The sequence below is a fragment of the Ixodes scapularis genome, unplaced genomic scaffold (genome assembly GCF_016920785.2).
Source record: "Ixodes scapularis isolate PalLabHiFi unplaced genomic scaffold, ASM1692078v2 PGA_scaffold6__148_contigs__length_123643588, whole genome shotgun sequence".
Taxonomy (NCBI): Eukaryota; Metazoa; Arthropoda; class Arachnida; order Ixodida; family Ixodidae; genus Ixodes; species Ixodes scapularis.
Window position 1 is genome coordinate 38,068,746 of NW_024609881.1, and position 13,731 is coordinate 38,082,476.

The 13,731-nt window shown below is 49.3% G+C and overlaps 1 pseudogene; it reads left to right on the plus strand.

Annotated features, from left to right (window-relative positions):
- The first annotated feature begins 5,304 nt into the window (after positions 1 to 5,304).
- Positions 5,305 to 7,890, plus strand: LOC120840031 (annotated as a pseudogene).
- The last annotated feature ends 5,841 nt before the right edge of the window (positions 7,891 to 13,731 follow it).

The window sequence follows — 13,731 nt, forward strand, 5'->3', positions numbered from 1 at the left end:
AATGAACTTGCCACAAGTACAATACAATACAATACAATTTCTTTTTTTTCAAATTGAATTTCGCTTAACTCCTGCATAAGCCGATGTGGCTTGTGCGTGCGCCGCCACAGGTCACTTCAGATTCCTTCAATTATGCAACACATTGTTTGAATATATACGCCCTAGGCACTGTAATTCATACTATGAGTTAAAACGACTATACATAGAAATGTTTGATTAGGCATGGTCCGTAAATATATAAAAATAACACAATAAAATGTGGAACTAACAAAATTTACTGGTACAATTTGGCAGATTTCCCTCGGTTCATATCTGCAAAAAAGAAAAAAAGAAAAACTTCAGGTTGCTATATATGCGTAGTCTTGGTCGAAGGAGAGGTTATGATGTAGCTTGCAAAGAGCTCTTTCGTATTGCTTCACGAAGTGAGTTGTGTTCAGTGTGGACTCATTATTTATCACGTGCTTCGTATGTGGTGGTGTGGCAATCCCCCTAAGTGAAAAAAGTATAAAGCTGTTCAGTAAGCATGTGTTCAGTAAATCACAAAATCATAATATAATAATATGCAATACCTTATATGATTTGTGTACAATTTACAAGTCCTGATATGTGTGTTGGGCACATTTTTATAAAATTGTCACTGGGGCTTGTACTTTATTCTACCTTTCATCCGAGCGCGGCTGAATCTACCATCCATCCCAGCCAATCCAGCGTCCAGAGAGCATCATGTGACCTTGAACAACCAAAACGTCGCGTGGTACTTTCCCGGTGGCCAGCATCCACTGGGCCATCACAGCGGGTGCCCATTCTATGCGAAGCACCGTTTGTCGAGAATGCTGGGCAAGCACCCACTATGAAGGTGCTTGCCTGAACACCCTAAGTGTGTTAGCCCTGGGACAAACTGATTTACACCCTTAAGGGTATAAAAACCTTTACTGTGTATTTATTACGAAAAATTCCCGTCCTGCAAAAGCTTTCAATGAGAACCACAATATATCGATTAAATAAATGAAACAAAAAAACATAACCCATGCTACGGTGGATGCATCTTGAATTTCGGCTGGAATTCGTGTTCAATTGGAACGATGACGCAGCACTCGTGTCCAATTAGTGCATGTATTTGCCTCATCTCTAGGTGAAACCGAGAAAAAAAGTTTTGCTATCCAGGGAGCGTCATCGCTCCAATGTTTCCCCTTCACACCTTTGAAAGTAACTCCAAATACCATGCTAGAAAATACATTTTACTTTCAGAAACTCCAATGGACTTGGCGCCGAAAGCTTTAGCGTAGTGCGAACAACCGGACGCGCGCTACCTCGGGGATTTCTCCTTCCTATTGGGAGGGTGGCTGCCAGCATCTATCGTCGTGGACAAAAACCTGTCCAGACAAGAGCGGAGACACCTGTCTCTGCTGTCCTAGTGCGCTGTCTCCACTTTGTGTCTATAGTCCTCATGTATAAATAGATAAAAACCTTTCGTGCCCATTGCTCCCCACCCATTTGCCTAAACCGATCCTCAAATTTTATCTTGCTCACCGCTTCCCTGCTCTCAAATGACGCCAATCCCATGTCTCCTTGTACTCCCTGGTTTGGCGTTTTGCAATGTGCCCCCAAAGCCAGCCTACCTGCTCCGCGCTGTTTTATTTCTAGTCTTGCATGTACTTGGGATTTCATGCATAGCACTTCGTTTCCAAAAGTCAAGCCAGGCACGATGACCCCTTTCCAAATCTCTCTCACCACCTCATACCTGTTGTAATTCCAAAGTGCTCTATTTTCCATTACAGCTGCATTCCTGTTGCCCCTGCCTATTACATACTTTTCATGCTCACTGAGATATTCTGCAGGATCCCATATCCATACTCCTGGATACTTGTATTTACTAGCCCTTTCAACTGTAATATTCTGTATCTTCAGCCTCTCAACTTCATCATCGTTAAAAATCATGACTGCTGATTTTTCACTACTGAATTGTTAACCTAATTCTTCTCTTTCACTACCACAGATGCCCCTTAATTCCTGCAACTGTGTCCTGTTGTTAGCCATTAGTACGATAACGTCCGCATACATCAATTCCGGTGAGGATTGCAGAATTGTTTGGTCTAGCTTACTGTATGAGAGGTCTAATCCAAGCCCACTCTTCCGTAGTCTACACTCCAATCCTCTGAGGTACAACATAAACAGCAAAGGCGATAACGGGCACCCCTCCCTAAGGCCTCGTCTTATCTTTATCTTCCTCTCCGCCTTTCCTTTGTAAAAGTTCCTTTAGTGGGTTGAGCGTTGATTTTTAGCGCCACCTGGTGAGTGGCGCACGGACTAAACCGGGAGCAGGAGCTGGCACATGCAACGCTCATGGGACGTGTTCGTTAGGAGAGAGCGGGTCGGTGCTTCCGTCCCTCGTCGTGTTCGTCGTGCGTCGTTGGGGTGTCCCAGGGAAAAGGTTCCGTTTCAAAGGTTTCAAAGTTGTTTTCGTGCTCTCAGACGTGCTTCGGATGGAAGAGGAACACTCTAAGTCACAAGCCATAAGCCCAGTGGAAGGTATAAAGGTACCTTGAAGCAACGAGCCAGACTGTCTATGAGTATGTGCGTTTTCTCGTCCTAGTATACTTTCTGTTCGCGCATGTTCTCTACGCTCTTGTACGAGCCCTCATTTACTCCTGTTCGGCCTTTGACAGCCTTCTGGCGCCAAGAGTGCTTATTTTATTCTATTGCGTAGGTGACGTGAGATTCGCCCTCGTGAAGTATACATCTCTAGGCAGTTACGTTGCCCAGACGCCCTTCGTTTGCAGACGGCCGCCGTAAGTATTGAATGGACGCTGTTATTTTGTTACTTTATTTTTTAAAGGCTGTGTCTACGGCACTCCACTCGCGCCTTCAAGTGCCGTTTAAAAGAAAGTCGGACGGTGCGTGTATCACTGGGCACCAGTGAAGTGCCGTCCAGCCGGAAGAGAAACTCGCCACTGCAGCGGCGTACAGCACGAACGAGAGCTCATCACTATGCTCCACCCTTGATTCATTTCCAGAGTACCAACATGAAATTTCCATGTAGTATTTTTAATGTAGTGTTCTTTAAGTCAAATTCACTTGTCCCAGCACCGTATAGCATTTCTACTGCTTCCTGGAAAAAAAGTTTGTCGAACCTCTGCAAACAACGCATCTGCAGGCCTCTATTACCTCACCATATACCGATCGAAAATCTCCTCCCATGAAGGTTTTTTTTTTTAAGAGTTTGTAGTCAATGGCAGGAAGATGCAGTAAATGAGGTTATATCATTTCCAGCTTTTTTATGAATGGCAACCATTGTGATATAAGACCTGAGGCCACGGGTGCATTGTCGTAATGAAGGAGAACTCCCTGCCTCAACTTTCAAAAGACGTTTTGTCCTTGAGTGCGGCGAATAATTTAGTGATTGGGTTTACAAAGACATAACCTGGTATTGTGGCTCCACCTCATAAATAATCGCAAAAATAAAAAAAAACACCCTTGGCATCTGTGAAGGTCAAACAAAATGATGGCCACAAATCCAGAGGCGCGACATGCGCAGGGTTTCGGTACAGTGGCTGTAGTTTCGGTTTCGTCTTTCGTTTCTCTGAGTAATGACTTTAAAGTGAGCGGCGCGGCTGTGGCTCGGGGAGAAGGAAGAAGAAGGGAGACGCGCGAGGGCCGTGAGGAACGCCAGTCGGGCCACCTTTCAATCTGTACTGTAAATAGACGTTTCTTTTTATTTCTCTCTCACTGATGGAGTCCTTTCAGTCATTTTTTAGACCATCAACATCCGCACACCGTCGGCGTTCCCAGTCATCGGGTCCCTGACGCAATCCTAAGAAAACGAACCTTCACTGGCGCAGTCGACAGGATTGCGTCAGCGGGCCCCGCCGGCTGGAACGACTCAGCAGATTCAGCGGACAGCGACTCCATTCAACAAGAAGAGAGGCGGGCAGTTCCTGGGCCTCGGCAGCCGTGTTTAACGAAGAAGACTTGGATTGCCGAGACTTCGCGTTGACGCGGCTTCGGGAAGTGCTGCAGACCCACAGCCCCGCGAAGCGTCTACACGACTCGGACACCGTTACCGGGCCGGACTGTTCCGATCGACAGACTGCGTGTGCTTGCCATAGGGACTTGTCAACCTTCAAGGGTAAGGTGATTATTTTGACTGGTGCCCGCCATGGAGCTACGCAGTGGGGAACGGCTTAGGCCGGTTACCTCGTTGGATCGGGATGGGGCTAATGATAACGATGTCGGCGAGCGAGGTGGACCGTCACCTCAGAGTAGACCTGCAGTGACAGTGGGGACGCACGAGGACGGGGACCGGGATGGCCGATCGAGTAGCTCCCTTATTGAAAAAGAGATTGAGCTTGTTAGAGAAAAAGAACGGCTAGTGCGTCTAGAGCTTGAACTAGAGCGAGTTCGTGCAGAAAACAGACCCAGAACTGGTGGAGGCGGCGCAGAACTCAACCTGAGGGAAGAGGTGCTTAGCTTTTCCAGGCTCATGAAGGGTGTGTTGACACAAATGCCGTCGTCTCAACTGCTCGTACCAAGCTGGTTCGGCGGTGTCGAAAATGTCTTTGCGACATATGAGGTGCGTGAGGGGTTCGCTCGTGCGACCTTATTTTACGGAGCGCATGCGGGCGCTGGTGAATAGGCTGCCTGTCGGCGAAGCGAGTGATTACGGTGCGGTTAAGGAGCGAGTTCTCTTGGAACTCAAACTGTCGCCGGCTGAGTACAGGAGGCTTTTTCTCAAAGCCACTAGAATGGAGAAAGAATCCTGGACTCAGTTTGCGACACGGGTTGAGAGCTGCTTTGAGTATTATGCTCGAAGTCGCTCGATCGACTCTCTTGAGGACTTGCTAGCATTAATGGTTTCTGACCGCATTAGAGATTACTTGCCTGTCGACATGCAGACCTATGTAACGCTAAATGAGACCGGAAAATGGCTTAAACCAGTAGAGGTGGCTGCGCTGGCTGACCGTTTCGACGAGGGCGAGCGATGCAAAAAGCGACATCACCCGCCAGCTAAGAGCCGCGCATACAACACAGCAGAGGCCACTTCTCTCGAGGAGAAACGCGAGAACCGAAAACGGCACTAAACCTAACGCTTCTCCGGTGAAGTGTTTCAGCTGCAAGGGAATGGGACACTTTTCTAGTGACTGTCCGCGTAAGACGGCAGATGGAGAACAAAAAAATTACTCCGTGGTAGGCAACATCTCAACAAATTTAACACCATCTCAGCAGAGTATGTTTTAGGACATAAATGTCAATCAGAACGGTACCGGTGCTGAGTTGCGGAGAGTGGAGGAAAAATGCGGACCGAGGATGGTGCAGGCGGTTATCGATTCCGGAGCGGAAATTAGCGTAGTGCGTAAAGGGGTGGCGCCTGAAATGAAGGGGTCGGCCGGAAGGGTGACACTGAGTGGGGCGTTCGGGGACAGCGTGAGCGCCGTTTTACGCCATATACCGATGACCCTTTCCACAAGCTACGTTGTGTATGCCCCTCGAGAGGTGCCACTCTTGTGCGCCGTCACTGAACAATTGGTTAACGGCATAGACATGCTGTTGACGCCCGATGACTACGACAGCCTAAAGTTGGCGTGCGGGAGGGTTGACTTGAAACCGATGGTTTGTGAAGCTGAAGACGCGCTTACTGACGAAGGTAATGAGGTCGCAGACGACGGCCATGGCGCTCAGCTTCGGTTTCTACAAGGACAACCAGCCCGAAGACAAACCGCGCGTGGTGGCCTTTGTGGACATGAGCCGATAGGCGCTCCAGGTGGTGCTGGTGGCCTTCAACAAGGACCGACTCAAGATGCTGGCCACCACCGTCGATGGAGTCGGGCCCCACGACTTCGGCATGGTGCTGCTGCGCTACTTCGTCCAGGAGTTCAAGGAGCGCTACAAGCTGGACGTGGCTACCAACTGGCGCGCCCTCATGCGCCTCACCACCGAGTGCGAAAGGCTCAAGAAGCAGATAAGTGCCAACCCGCACGACTGGCCGCTCAACATCGAGTGCTTCAAGAACGACCGGGACGTTGCGGGCAAGATGAAGCGGGAGACCTTCGAGACCATGTGCACCGAGCTGCTAGCGCGAGCCGAGCGCACGATGGCGTGGGTGCTGACGGTGGCCGGGCTGCGGCCGCCGGACGTGGAGTCGGTGAAGCTGGTCGGGCGTGGCATCCGGGCGCTGGCGGTCAAGCAGCTGGTCCGCAAGTTGTTCCAGCGGTAACCCTCCACGACACTGCACCAGGACAAGGCGGTGGTAAGGGGCTGCGCCCTGCAGTGTGCCATGCTGTCACCCATCTTCAAGATGCGAGACTTTGCGGCAGAGGACACCCAGCTCTACCCTATCGAGCTGTGCTACGACCCGGGCAAGGGAGAGGAAAGTCGGGCAGAGGTGTTTCCCCGCTGGCACCAGCTGCCCTTCAGCAATATGCTCACCTTCTACCGGAGCAAGCCCTTCAACCTCGAGGCCAAGTACCCGCAGGAGACGGCGGTGCCCCACGCGGACCTACAGCCGGGCAGCTTCACGGTGAACAAGGTTGTCTCCGTGGCCGGGGGCGAGGCGTTCAGGATCAAAAAGAAAGGGCGTCGCAACTTGCGGGACGTCTTCTCGGTGATGTCCGCCTCGGACCGCAAGCCCGACGGTCGACAGGCAAGTGCTGGGTGTGCAAACGATGGCTACCTAGCGGTGGTGGTGGTGGCGACTGGCGAAGAGGCACCCCCGACCCAGGGTGGAGACTCCGACAAAGTGGCCGAGGGCGAACCTGTCAAGAAGGAGGATTGGCCCAGCCCAAAAGAGAAGCAGACCAAGACCACAGAGCTCCCGGTGGGGGGCCGGGTGCCGCAGCTGAGAGCCTTCGAGATGGACCAGCTTGTGGAACGCGAGGTCCACATGGTCCACACGGACCGCATAGACAAGGAGCGACTGCTTTGTCAAGCAATGGTTTTTGGTTCGTCGCATGCGCGAACCGAAGTTTTGGTGTGTCTTTTTAAATGGATTGTAGACTTTAAGTTGGTGAGATTTTTTTGTTGTTGTTGGTATGACTGAACGGGCAGTTGCGGGTTTAGGGAAAATAGCCTGGTTTAGAGAGAGCATATGTTCCGCATACGCCTTTGCAGATTTTTTTTTAGATGCATGTTTTAGCTCATAATATGCACGCCTTAAGGAACTTTTGGTAGTAACGGGGTGTTTAGAGCCTTGGCGGGCACATTCAAAATCACCTTACATGAGCGACCAGTGTATGACGGGCGGACATTTTGTTTTTGCGTATGATAATTTTGTGACATTAAGGCCCCAAAATTATACTTGTTGGGGAGGTGTGAAGGTCAAACAAAATGATGGCCGCAAATCCAGAGGCGCGACATGCGCAGGGTTTCGGTACAGTGGCTGTAGTTTCGGTTTCGTCTTTCGTTTCTCTGAGTAATGACTTTAAAGTGAGCGGCGCGGCTGTGGCTCGAGGAGAAGGAAGAAAAAGGGAGACGCGCGAGGGCCGTGAGGAACGCCGGTCGGGCCACCTTTCAATCTGTACTGTAAATAGACGTTTCTTTTTATTTCTCTCTCACAGATGGAGTCCTTTCAGTCATTTTTTAGACCATCAACATCCGCACACCATCGGCGTTCCCAGTCATCGGGTCCCTGACGCAATCCTAAGAAGAAAACGAACCTTCACTGCATCACAAAGTAGGTGACCAATAGGTTGTTATTGCCAGTCGAACTTCGACGAAAATGAACAATCCTTTCTGCTCAGTCTTCAGGACGAAACCCAACAAGGCTGGCTGTCGTTCCCACTGTACGGAACTCTACAGGGCCTGCTATCGTTCCGTCTGAACAGAACTCTAGTGCACATGCTACCAGTCTGTTTATACAAAACTCTAGATACTTTTTCTGAACTTGGAGTGTTCTGAGTTTGTTGGTCTTTTTCAACACTTTGTAACAAGGCGGAGTTAGTAAAGTGGTGTTACACAGATGTCTACCACTATGGGACAACCAGAGGGGCCGAGACTTTTTTCTTTTAAAGTGAGAGCGTGTTAACCATCCCACGAGTGGTCCAAGGTGAATTAACAAGTGCAGGAGGCATGCAAGTACATCGGCAAGCCCGCTTGCTATTGCGCTATTTTGTATCATGTAAGTAACAAAAATGCTGGTTCTTATTTTTTTGAAACTGCACATATCAAGTCCACCTAAGTCGAAGTTTACATGAAAATAAAATCATTTACAACAAAAATCGCCAAAATAGCGTGATTTAAAAATAATCAAACAAAGATATAACGAATATGTGTGGTGCATGCAGGGACGACGGCACTTTGCGCTTAGGACCCGCTAACGGCGTGGGACGACTGCGCGTCAAGAAGGGCATGGCAGGCCGAAGGATCGAACCTCAATATGCGTGCGTCCACAAGTTTCCAAGGTCAACGGCAGAAGCTTCCGAGGGTGTCCCAAGCATGCACCAGCAGCTTCGGGAGGATGCATGTGCACTGCTATCTTAGAAGCACTTTCCAAGATTTAAAAAAAAAAATGAACACAGTTGGCAAAACCTTGAGTCTCAAGGGCCGCTCATACTCTTGCAACCGAGTATGACCGAGAGAGACGAGATCTCTTAAAACTTCTTAAAATTTCTTAGGACGAGGGAACACACTGGCATTTTGGTGCCATCTATGCGGTGACCCTGGAACTGCATTTCACGAGAGCGAAGGTTTCGCGGTATTTCCGAGGTTAAACGTGCGTAATACCTATAAAAAAGGCTCGTTTACAACGTTGACAAAAGTTTTTCGAGCCAAGAAAGAAAGGATAAAGCGCGACAAAAAAAGAAAATCTGCCAGAATGCCAAGTTTACACTGCTACCCAATAGAGAACGAACCCAGTTTTAAGAGGTCGCAAGAGTGTGAATGGGCCTTAAGAGAACCATGTGGTGAACGGAAAACTTAACAGTGCACGCGTTCTTGGTTTTCGATACACTGTTCAACAGGTTGTCGGCAAGCCTATTCACGATGTATAATTCGTGCATTACTTTGGTATTTGTTAATTTTTCTAGAAACACGTGCCAGCACGTACGGGCATAGACAATGGTAATTATATTCGTGCATCTGTACAACTTTTTTGTTATTTTATTTTAAAGCTTGCTATTTTGTTTTGAAAGAACTTCGTGGTTCTCATGGCGAAGTTGCAAACATTATATTGGTGCGCTGAAAACCAGTCCAACGTCAGAACTATTGCCAAGGCATTTAAAAAAATTAATGTGACCAGAAACAATGTAATCCCTACTGAAAAAGGCCAATATGAAGTCGGCTTATTGGAAATATTGTATTCCAATGAAGATGATGGAAACCAATAAAAACGTATTGTTATCCGATTAACCCAATAAGCACGATATGAATTCATATCGGAGCACAATATCCCGATATAGTATGCGGTTATTGGTATACAACAGGATATTGGAGCACAATATCCCGATATAACTTGCGGTTATTGGTATACAACACGATATCGAAGCACAATATCCCGACAGAACTTACGGTTATTGGAATAGAATACGACATCGCGTGCATATTGGTGACCGACATGGACATACTGTACGGCGACACGATATACAAATATCGGTCGTCGATCATGCGACCAAAGGAGAATACAATATGATATATCGCGCGCATAAATCTCAGAACGCGGATACCAAGTTACCAACATGAATTACGTTGGCATATCCACACGGCAATACGCGAGAAATATATTGGGTGTGGATACACACATAGCATAAACGTTCTGCGTTGCGAACACATTAACATTGATCGACAATGCAAGTATGTACAGCTGTTAGTACGGCACACAGTACACACAGCCTCGCGCGTTTGAAACTAGACAACCACCAAACCATTCAGAATAACTATAGCCGGAACACCCGCCGCGACCTACCTTTTAATGACAAAGCCCAATAACGACGTGCTCATTGGAGTGATTGTTTTCCAACAAATGTTTATTGCAGTTGTAATGCAACAAAAGTTGATCGCCAAACGATAAACCCAACGTACCGGGATAGAATTCGATGTTGCAACACAATATCGCAATACAACAAGAAACCATCGGTGTTGAGACACAACCACCAGACCGAATACGATATCAATACGAAGTTACCGACGGCGAGAAACACAACATCAAACACGATATGTTCGAAGTTACCGGTGTTGGGACCGAAATCGAACACGATACGTGGCAATGTCGGTTCGCACGATAAAATAATGAGGGTGAATAGGTGTGACAGGTCACGTGCATGTAGTTGCTTCTTACGCGCACATTTATCGATATTGACCCACCTTTCTGGGTAATCCTACGTGGTACACAAAATCCACGACGACATGCGAGCACATTTCACCCACCACTTTTCGTCGCCTGTTTCGCGAGATTCACACACTGTACAAAAAACGACGTGAAAAATACGTGCATTTGCGCCATCAAACGATACGTTACAGCCTCGTTTTTCGAGAAGATAGTTTCCATCGCCAACCCGCGCGCGCGCGCGCAAGCTCGCGCTTTGGAAGCAGTTTGAACTTCGAACTGTTCGAACTTCGAAGGGAGCGAGCCCGGCGAGCCCGCGATGCCCGTGAGTCGGCGTGCTGCCGAGCCAGCAGAGCTGGCAGAGCCGGAGCGGCCGAGAGAGCTGAGATGGTTGAGAGAGCCGAGAAGCGGAGCATGCGCAGTGCGCAGCGGGCGGGCGTCGGTTTCGCGACCCGGCTGACCCGGTGACCCGGCCAGCCGGCGCCGTCGCGCTGCCGGCGGGATTGGCGTTCGTCGCACTCTGTGCTCGTGGGCATCGAGCGAAACCTACACACTTTCAATTGCTTCGAAAGGTACGTATATACGACGTTATTACTTGCAGCATTGAGTGCTTTGGTGTACGCGGATCAAAGTAAACACCGAAGGACAGAAAGGCGACGTGAAGTTTTTAAATCGCGGCCTTTTTGAACGCATGTGTCCCCTGTTGAAAACCTCTAGCTGTGCTCTGTTGCAGGCGTCATTTCGACTGCGTGTGCTCCAATGTAACGTCAGTCACCGTTCACACTCGGCTAGCTTTGCCAGTTTGTTATCTCATGTGCGAAATAGACGTAGAAACCAGCGCCGCGTCTCTTTCGGATACTCAGCCTCCAGCCCCCTTCCTTCCGGCGTGCTTTCTGCCGCGACCGTTCGGCGCATTGGATTCGCGGACGCGTCAGGCTCGTTCGAAGGTGGTTCGAAGGAGCGTTGTTTGAAGCTGACGAGTCGCCGAAGTGTTACCGGAGCTTCTCTTTAGGAAAGTCGCAATCGACGCTCGGCGGCTCGGCTCTGAGCTCGTACTTTTCTCCTCCCGGGTAGACCATGAGTGCCGATGAACGAATTTGAAAAACGCTAGCGAGTGACTTTGTGACGCCGCCCAACTGTGCTTCTATCAACGGCGCAAAGCAAATAATGTACAGAAAAACAAACAAAAAAAAAACCCGTTTTTTTTATATTTTGTTGGCCATGTTTCACCTCAACGCAAAGTGAATCGCGGCTGAACGTCGGTTGACTCATTACTGTGCCTAGATTGTAACGGAACCTTTTTGGTGTGATCTTATTCTGATATCGTTATATCTCGCCTTTTCATCTTGGCTGCACATTTCTAGACGACATTCTACACATTGCACTCCTTGTCGACATTTCGCTGGTGCTTGAGACTAATTGGGAGTCACTGTTTGCTCACTCCTTGGTGCACATATTTTATGTTTAACATCAGTTAACTGAAGGAGGCTCTATGAAACCCTGGAATTTGTTTAGAGGTACCTCGACATACTGTATTAGAGTGCTGTTTTGTGTGTTGTAGGTTCGTACAAAACCAAATTGCACTTTGTAATATACTTTATGACTGTTTACTACAATTAAAGTTGCAATGAAGCATTGGCCACGAGGGGTAACTCGGCCAACGTGGCCGACAAATTCCTCGCATAATTTTCTCCGTGGGTCATTTTGGATGTTGACAAATTTTCTTGTGAATAATGAGTGTTATGCACATATGTTTCTTCTACTTTTCAGACGGGTACATCAGTTAGATAAACCCCAGCAAAGGCAGCAAGAGAGTCTCATAGGGTCACACCAAGGATAACGGCATTCTTGTCCGAGTCCTGGGTCTTCTCACCGAACTTCACTGAACATAATGGTACATTTCCTTTCCTTAACTTTCTGGGAGCCAAGGGTGAAAGACTAGGCAGAGGGCATGACAGGCGGTCGGCGGAGAAGTCACGAGCTGGCGCGAGACAGTGCGTGCTGAGCGAGGCTGGAGCTGGGCAGGAACATCGGAGCCGGGCTGCCTGGCCTGGCCCATGCCGAACCCCGGAGCGGTCCACCAGCGAGGTTTGAAGTCCGGACCGGTAGAAACGGCGAGTCCTGGCCATCTAGCCTAGGCCATGACGATCCCGGGGTGATTCCACAGCGAGACTCGGGCAGTGATAGCCCGGGACAGCCAGTCTACGCAGCGCTGGCGTGGCAAGGACGATCCGCAGGCCTGTACACTGACTCCGACTGTGAGCTCTGATCGACGGGCGACAACAAGGGTCGGCGTGCCTGGACTGCCGGCTCCGAACGACGGGCAACCGTGAGGTACAGTCAACTTATTCGCTGTCTTCTCGTTGCTGTATGTCACTCCCTGGGTGACAGGCGGAGCGCATACCAATTGGGCGGTGATTATTAGTAGCTAAGCTAACTCCATAAAAAAACCAACATTAAAATGGAAAATCCAACATGGGGCTCGTTTGGTATGCCTTTGCTTCTAGTCGTCCCCAGGGAGTCTCACGGATTCGTTAAGCGGGTTGTTCACTAACGCTAACGATGCCCGTTGAGACAAATATGTTGGAATTTTGGCGACTTGTCTCACGGCAGAGCTCAGCAGGTGTCTCCTCCAATCGAGTACCTAAAGGGCTCGAAGAACGAGGTTGCAGACCCGCTTTCTCGGGTACCCCAGATTAGTGGTTGGCAAGAGACGGGGAGCGCGTTTAAGATGTAAGAAAGTTGTCTTCAGAGGCAGAGGAGAGTCACGGCATGTTCGCTGGAAGGCAGGATAACGAGTGGCAGGAGGGGAAACAGCCAGGACTCATTGCAGATTTAAGATTTAGGCTTGGGGTGATGCGGTAGGCAAGTAAGCGCTTGTCGAGGCCTGGAGTACAGATGGGGTTTTGTCAGTGGGTGTTGGAAAGATTGCAGAAATGGCAGTTGACACCGGGAACACTGGCAGACGAGATTGTCAGAGGGTGTCGGGTAAACTGGCGGAAATTGCGGTTGGCACCTGGAATGCTGGCAGCCGAGTTAATGAGCACTACTATTTGTAACTGCTGGGCTAGGACGGCTAGTTGCTTTGCGTCAGTCCAACAATCGACGAAGGGCGGAGGGACGACTCTCCCTTGAGGGGGGTCGTTCCAAGAAGCTACGAAATGATTTATATGATTCTTTCTCGACTTCACTCTGGCCGGTCGTGGCAGTGACAGCAAGACTTTTAATAAGTTATGTCGCGTCACGACCTGGCCGGGGATGCGGCGGTAGACATTTAGGTGGCTTGTAGCTGTCCAGCTTGCCTTGAGGAGTGAACGGTTGAAGCAGGCTTGCTCGCTGAGCGTGAACGGTGGAAGCGAGCCTAAGGCCCACTTCAGACGGGCAATTTCCCCCAGCAACTTAACGTCGCAACACCAGCAACACGGGCCGCCTGCGTTCACACGCTGCAACCGAATTGCTATGACTTGCCATCATCATGA